The sequence below is a fragment of the Liolophura sinensis genome, chromosome 12, assembly GCF_032854445.1.
Source record: "Liolophura sinensis isolate JHLJ2023 chromosome 12, CUHK_Ljap_v2, whole genome shotgun sequence".
In the NCBI taxonomy this organism is placed as follows: domain Eukaryota; kingdom Metazoa; phylum Mollusca; class Polyplacophora; order Chitonida; family Chitonidae; genus Liolophura; species Liolophura sinensis.
The window spans coordinates 2885070-2893406 of NC_088306.1; positions in this window are offsets into that span (position 1 = coordinate 2885070).

The window sequence follows — 8337 nt, forward strand, 5'->3', positions numbered from 1 at the left end:
GGAAACCCACGACCATCCGCAGATTGCTGACAGGCCTTCCCACGTACGGCCGGAGAGGAAGCCAGCATGAGCGACTCACAGCGACAGCATTGGTGAGAGACTCTTGGGTCATTACGCTGCGCTAGCACGCTAACCAACTGAGCCACGGAGGCCCCGCTAATCCTAGTAAAATAAGATATATAATCACAAATAGCCCAATTTTGTGATCTCCATCCGCCTGCCGCCTTCCACCAACCATCAACCCTTTACCGCTACCATCAACCATCAGTCCTCTATCACCAAACGCTTAGCACCAGAAACTTACCGCCAACGGCATAACGCCATCCGCCAATTGCCAGCTAACTGAACACAGGTAAAGGCAACATTATGTTTGGACAGAAAATTTTCTGAAGATTTAATACCGGATTTAACTTTGTGCCAAGTCATCTGTGTTGTGCTTGGTCCATGAATTACTGTGTAACAGTTTATTAAATATGAACTAAATCTGCCGCTGCTGTAATTTGTCTCTGTCCAACTGTACTGGTTGTCTGGTTTTGTTAAAATCGTAAGTATATGACTTAATATCAATATTAGCTAACATAGGACAGAGGTGCCCTACATCCTTTACTATAGGATCATTGCTGGTCGTTGTGGGCAAAAGACATTGAATCAATATACTTAAAGCGCGTTGAAATTACATTGTATATGACAATGATAATGTTTATTCGGACGAGGTCAAAAATCGCCAAATTCTGACGTTGACACATTAACGCAAGGACAACTCTGAAATTACATTATTTTTAAGGTGCGACATTGTTGACTTCTGAAATAGTGTTATTAACCGATTTTACTGTGATTTATATTAGTTTATACAAAGGTATACAAAGCTCAATTTGTCTGATTGCTTGGCCACTTCGATGCGTCAGAAAGGAGCTTGTTTCTACATTGCTTTTCCTTGAGGTTATGCAGTCATTAATTGCCTTTACTATAAACATGTACGAGACGTATCTTATGCTCTAGTTCGCTGTGCTCCAGTCATAATCTCACAAATATTCAACTTAAAGTTGTAAACGACTGTTTACCCCTATATATTCACGTGTGGGTGAAAACAGCAAGGTAAATACCTTCACCCAGAGGTCGAGGGTTTAATAACTTGTACAAGGTATTGTCAGTGAGTAGCCGGTGATATTCGCCCTCGTCACCTGATGTTAAGCCCTCCTTGAACTATATACATATAGATAATGCTAGTAAGATAAGATAAGATAACATGCATAGATTATAAATAGCTCAATTTTGTGTCCCAGAAGACGTGATGATGATCATTTGAAAACATGTGTAGATCTACCTAGACTGTGAGATGGGGAACCGGGCAGGTCTCATTTATTCAAGGAATAAAGAAAGCACTATCCAACTCGTCAATGAATTAAAAAAAAAAACCCAGTCAACACAAAAGTGTTATATATCTGGCAATATGTATCTACTATCCTAACAACTATTATATTTTTTCGATTGTCATGAATACCTTACCAATGTGAAATAACGAATATTATTAATAGCATGCGTCAGGACTCAAACTTGGGCTCGAGGTCGCTTTTCTGACAACCCATGTACTGTTTAATAACGGAAGACAGTTACCTGGACGTAGAATTTAGTCAACATTATCTATGTACACGTAATATCCATTGCGTCAAATTATACATGTATCATCCTTTTTCTTCAGTTTCTCCGGCTTCCTCCATCCGTTAACTTGACAGTAGTTATATACATGTAAGTTAAAAAGTCTTGAGCGCATCGTTAAATACCAATCAATCAATCAATCAAACAGTCAATCGATCAATGTTTTTTTTTTACCAGAGGACTCGTGCTTCAAGAGGACCATGAACCTGACAATGGAGGTTGAAGGGTGCGTGTCTGATGGCCAGTTGAGCTAACTTTCTGTGCAGGATCATGTGCCTCGAACACCACTGCATCTTTCATCTACGTCTTCTTCGAAACCAACTGGCACTGCTGCAAACCAACCAAAGTGTCCAGAAGGACCGTTCAGCTTACCTGTGGTGAGTATTACCTGTCTAATGAGGTCAGCTTCTTGGTTTCATAGATTGTTGTAAATATATTTTCGCGATTTATTCACCAAAATACAGAACTGTTGGCTCTTTGGCGTCACAACTTTACAATACCCCGAGCTCGTCGAACTTTATGGCACCTGTCGCGAGGTTGAGGGCTAATTTGTTTTCATACTGCTGACTGAGCGTTTACCAACCGGTAGCGCTGTACCGGTACTTGTTGTAGTGCTTATTGAAGGCGGCAGTCAAAATTAAAAAGAAAACCTTTACATTTTAAAGCCTACTTAAATTTTGCATTTTAACCTTAGCTTGAATATGTTGATGGAACTGATTTTTCATTTATCTTCTGCTTTGTGAAACGAAGCTTCTCAGGCAGATGAAAAGACTTGTTATGATTCAGAAGAAAACAGTTTTACGCACAACACCTTTTCTGAGATAATTGATTAATTTATTTATTTGATTAGTGTCATGTTTTACGCCATGCTCAAGAATATTTTACTTATACGACGGCGGCCAACATCGTGCCAGGAGAAAACCGGGCAGAGCCCGGGGGAAACCCACGACAATCTGCAGGTTGCTGGAAGACCTTCCCATGTACAGCTGGAGCTGAGACTTAAACCCACAGCGACCGCATTGGTGAGAGGCTTGAGGGTCATTTCGCTGCGCTTACGTGGTAACCAGCTGAGCCACAGAGGCTTTTTGACTGAGTAACAGACAAACAGCATGAGTAAGTAGGGTATTCATTGCAATGAACCTTCAATTCAAAATACCTTTTGAAATTGTCATCAATAGTTTGGCTTATTATGAACTATACAACACAAATCTTCTTGATTTAACATGTGGACAAGTATGACAAAAATATAAATGTTTGAACTGCGCTTGCCTTAGTTCGTAAAAGTTGATCAATAGTGTGGTACCATCCCAGTTCATAAATACAACTTTAGACATGCTCTTTAATTGCTACATTATGACTACATTATTGTCAAAGTGTTGTTAATGGGAGTTCAGAGATTTCATTGTACGTGCTGTCAGCACCAAATTGTGATTAAGCTATTCTTGTCTTCCAGCTAATAACAAAGTCCGCTAACACACCTATGTCAAGATCGAGTCTTGCAGTTGTCATGGTAGTGAGTATAACGCCAGCGGAATCACCCAGGTGATGACGTCAAACGTGGCCATCTAGTTAAACACTTTCGAAGTGACAAATAGCAGATGTAAAAACATATCCATGCATGTTTGCAAAAAAAATTTAGATATTTTAATTTAGATATCAGAATATATACTATCCAAAAAAAGAAACGCATAGGTGTTTTGTTTTATTTTAAAATGAAATAAATACATTTTGTCTTCATTTCATGAGCAAAATGTGTTTTAATATTGTTAATAGTCACAGTTAGCACACATTTTATTCCTCAAAACATTTCTTGGTTGAAAATGTTGAGTTTGGAGGCCGTTTTTTGGAAGAAGTAAAAAATACAGCACCACACTGCATCACGTGCAGTCTTACACGCCGAACTTACGCATGGAAAGCATGCAGTGTGTGACTATAAAACCACAACTTCGGGCCGGAAATCGGCGTCTTTCAAGTGGTGTTTTCAAGCTGATTCAACATGCCACGTCTGGACACTGTCACAAGAAATATTGCCATTGGAAGACTTCAAGCTGGAGAGTTCCAATCGTCCATTTCTAGGCGTCTACACGTCAGCCAGAGCACGATTTCACGGCTTGCTGCCCACTACAACAATACTGGGACAACAAATGACCGTCGGCGTTCAGGTGACCACGTGTCACTACAGCAGCCCAAGATCGCTACATAAGGGTCCTCCATTTGCGTGACCGTTGTGCTACAGCTGAAAGCACAGCAGCCAGCATACCGGGACTGAGGAGGATATCAGGTCAGACAGTGCGGAACAGGCTGAGGGAACATGGACTGAGAGCCAGGAGGCCCTATGTTGGGATCGTGCTGCGTCCTCACCATCGCGCCAATCGCCTCCGATGGTTTAACAACGTGACTGCATGGAATCTACGCAACTGGCGACGCATTTGGTTCAGTGATGAGTCCAGATTCCTATTGCAGAGACGTGATGGTAGAAACCGGGTTTACAGACGTGCTCACGAACGTTATGCCCCTAACTGCGTACGCCAAGTGGACAGATTTGGTGGAGGTAGTGTGATGATGTGGGCAGCAATGTCGTATACTGGTCGTACAAATCTTGTCCACGTTCAGGGAAATCTTACGGCCGTACGCTACCGAGACACCATCCTGCAGCCACACCTCTTACCTGTCATTGACGTTCAGCGGGAGTTGTTCCAGCAGGACAACGCCAGACCGCACACGGCACGTGTCACAAGGGACTTCCTCGCCGAAAACAATGTAAATGTGCTACCCTGGCCGTCCCGTTCCCCGGATCTTAACCCAATTGAGCATCTGTGGGATGAACTTGATCGACGTCTACGCCAAGGTCAACCTCAACCCCAAACGCTTCAAGAGCAAGTTGCATGTTTGCAGGAGGAGTCGCAGAACATTCCCCAGGCCTCTATCCAGCGTCTCATCCAGTCCATGACAAGGCGTGTCAGAACTGTTATTCGTGCCCGTGGTGGTCATAACAGATACTGACATTCCACTCAAGTGGGAGACTCATTGTGAGTGTCTTACCTCAAGTTGATGGCCTTGTTGTCTTGATATGGACCCTTCCTTAATCTGTGTAAAAAAATATTTGCAGAATAGCATTTCTTATTTAGTTATGCATAATTGAAAAGACTGCATCACCTCCGCAAAAAACCGGGTTACGCGTTTCCTTTTTTTTGGATAGTATATTTGGAGGGGGAGCGGGAGGGGTGTTGAGAGGCGGTCTGGAGAGGTTTATCTTTCATTAGTTAAATGCTATACTTTACTCGATTAACAGACGAATTTGATATTACTGAATAAATATAGCCCGTAAAAAGTTGGATACACGTGTAGATAACAAACAAAAAAGTATGGCGAAGTAAGCCATAAGCTGCATACACGACTGTGTAAATAACTGGCATCAGGCCATACAACATTGGAAGTGGAACCAGCTGACAATTGGAATTGAGTAATGGTTGTCGTTTTATTACTTCTGTTCAGAATGCATCTTACATGACGGCTAGAACTGAATAACTGGTCCAATAGGAAAACGACGTCTACCGAAAGAGTAAAACTTGTGTTCTATAAGCCAAATAAAGTCAACAGTCTCGCGAGCCCAAACAGGGTTGAGTGAGACAAGTTGAGTCTTCTCGCAAAAATAACTCAGCTAGAAAGCGTGATTTACCGGTAGTTGCTCGATTGAATATATACCTTGTATAATCCGATCTGTTGCCTCAATGACGCCGTTAGTGATATCCGCAAAATCATGGGCTTTAACTGCCTGAGTTTGTGAGTGTTCCACAATATCTTGCCTGAACCTGTGTGAACTTTGAACCTGTGTGAACTTTGAACCTGTGTGAACTTTGAACCTGTGTGAACTTTGAACCTGGATGAACTTTGAGACTTCCGAAAGAATTGGATTCTGTCTAAAACCATGAAAGTTGTCGTATGGATGGATACCTTTGCTTGGCTTTCAGACTGAGGGCTAGGCAATATATTTAGATTAACCCAATGCCAGTGTACCTTGACTGAAGAGCGTCGTACCTTGTGTGTTTGGCTTGGTATTACACTGAGGCAGCACCGCACATGTATCGCACAGAAATGAAAGTACACCTCGAACTCAAACGAAACAAACACCACAGGCAATGTTAGACAGGGATGAAGTTTAGTGTGTTGGAGCAAGCAAGACGAGTGAATAATTAGTTGAAAGTAATCTTGGGGAAAGAAATACTGAATCCAGGCTTAGAGACAGACATTCGTATAACAGCCGGGACCAAATCGGAAGCTCCGGGTCTATAATTGCAAGAACAATTTCCATAACAACATTCAACACAAACAACCAAAGAATTGGTGAATTTTGCTAGTTTATACATTGCTATTTGGATGGTCGCTGACTCAGTCAGCTACAACGTCGGTAGTCGATCGGCACAGGGGCACTCAGGTCTCAGGTTCGAATCCAGTTCTTGTGGAGTTGACCCTCGGGAAAGTCGGTAACTTATTCTAGTGCCTTAATTTTCCTTCATCCACATTTAAACCTGACCTCTATCAAACAAGACTGGACGGTTAGAATGCAGCACTTTGGCAGGTGATACCAAGGACATTGCGTTATGCAACATACATTGATCAGGTATACAGGTCGTCCTCTTGACACTCTAGTGTGTTACGCATTCCAGTCCCTTAGCAGCCATTGAAGGCCAGTTACTTGTCTTCCGAACAACCTCGAGAGATTTCATCCACTGCTGTCTCTCAGCGTCGAATAAAAACTATATACATGTATTGGTTATTCCCACATTCAGGAATGACAAGCGCTGCAGACGCTCAGTATTAAGTAGAGGGTAGATATTGGGCATCCTCATAACGTCCAGGGATGTCAAAATAAGAATAGTACATGCAGTTCTTGACCACAAGTTTGATTATAGCAAGAGTATTAACATTCGTGCCCCAGAAGTAAAAGAATTTAGTTTTCAACTCTCCTATACAAATTAGCTAACGCCTTTCCTCGGACTTCGGTGTCCAACAATATTGAAAGCAATGTTAAGGTAAATGTTTGAGGTGATATCCTAAGAAGTACTGTATGCATTAAGGTCAGGTTTTACATACATGTGAAGCACTATAACATGAGGGGGAATTTGTTAATATAAATGCTATGGTGAGTATCTCAAAAAGTGCTTCATGTAGTCAGCTCTGGTTTTACATACATGTAAAGCACAATAACACGAGTGGGACGCTACAGTGTTGGTGCTCTGTGTGGAAAATTAAATTACAAATTTAACGACTTATGAACAATAGAATTAACTTTGAGGTAAATGTCAGGGGCGGTATCTCAGGCTGTGCATAGATGTAAAGAACAATAACACGTGCCATGGTTGATGCTCTACATATGCATTTCACAAACTTTAATTACCTTATGCATGAGCTTCACGTCTCTTTTGTGTATTAGAACTCATATTAACGTGAATGTTTAAGCCCTTTATGTACTGACCTTAGGTTTTGCATTGCCCTGTGGTAGCCCTGCAATAGTAATTCTAATTTGAAATCGTAGAGAGAATGTTGGATTATTTTAAAAAACTTTTCCAAAGACTCCCTGCGATTGATTGTTGTGGCGCCAATTCCATTACAGCAACTTTTGACTGTTCCAGTACTTAGGATATATATTGTTACAAAAACTCTTTTGACGTGACAGTCATCATGGGATATATTACGTATCCAATTTAACGTCGATCTTGACTTAAATATGTACTATATATTTTATGGGAGGAGAGGGCCGTCCATTGCCGTGTACCTTACAAACTTCTTAATGCAACACAATATGCCCTGTTACACCAACAAAAGTGTTATGATGGCATAACAGGGTAAGTGTGTCATATGTAGAACAGAACGGTTTGTATCAATAACATAACCTATTCTGTCATCACTCAATACTGTATTATCACCTTAACATAAGAGGGTAAGTGTGTCATATGTAGAACAGAACGGTTTGTATCAATAACATAACCTATTCTGTCATCACTCAATACTGTATTATCACCTTAACATATTAGTGTTAGCAGTGTCTTTTATTCAGCGAACCACCACAATAATATGGCCTAGGACGAAAACAGAACATGCAGTCAAAATGACACTTTAATACAGAACATCATTCTATCAGGCACAGGACTGTGCTAAGACTTGGTCAGATAAAAAAATGTACAAGTTATTTTCTGATATTGTTTGAAACATATTCGTACGTAATAAATAATTATAACATTACAGATACTTATTATTATTCCACGTTAACACAACTGTACTGGAGAAGTTTTTGCATCTTACGCCTGTTAGCTCCTCTCCAGAATATTAAGATTTACGCTATCCATTTGATCAGCTTGTCCCGAATGAGACGCTGGCCTTATCTTGGTACCTGGTAAACATCCTGATTTAATATTAAGTATTGGTATATTTTGATCTGTTTGTATTTACTGGTCGAAAGGGCATTTAGAACTTGCCTCCGGACGGCTGGAATCTCGGTGTTTCCGGGGCGGCCCCTGGACTGGGGCCGCTTGTCTATGTACGACCCAACCACCTCTCCACCTACAGGTCTGATTACACTGGTCAGTGTATAATAAACATTGTTCAGTTTATCCGCATGCGCTACTGGAGCAAATAATTCACAACTCACATAGCGCCTATCGGTGTTTCAGCAGAAAGTAA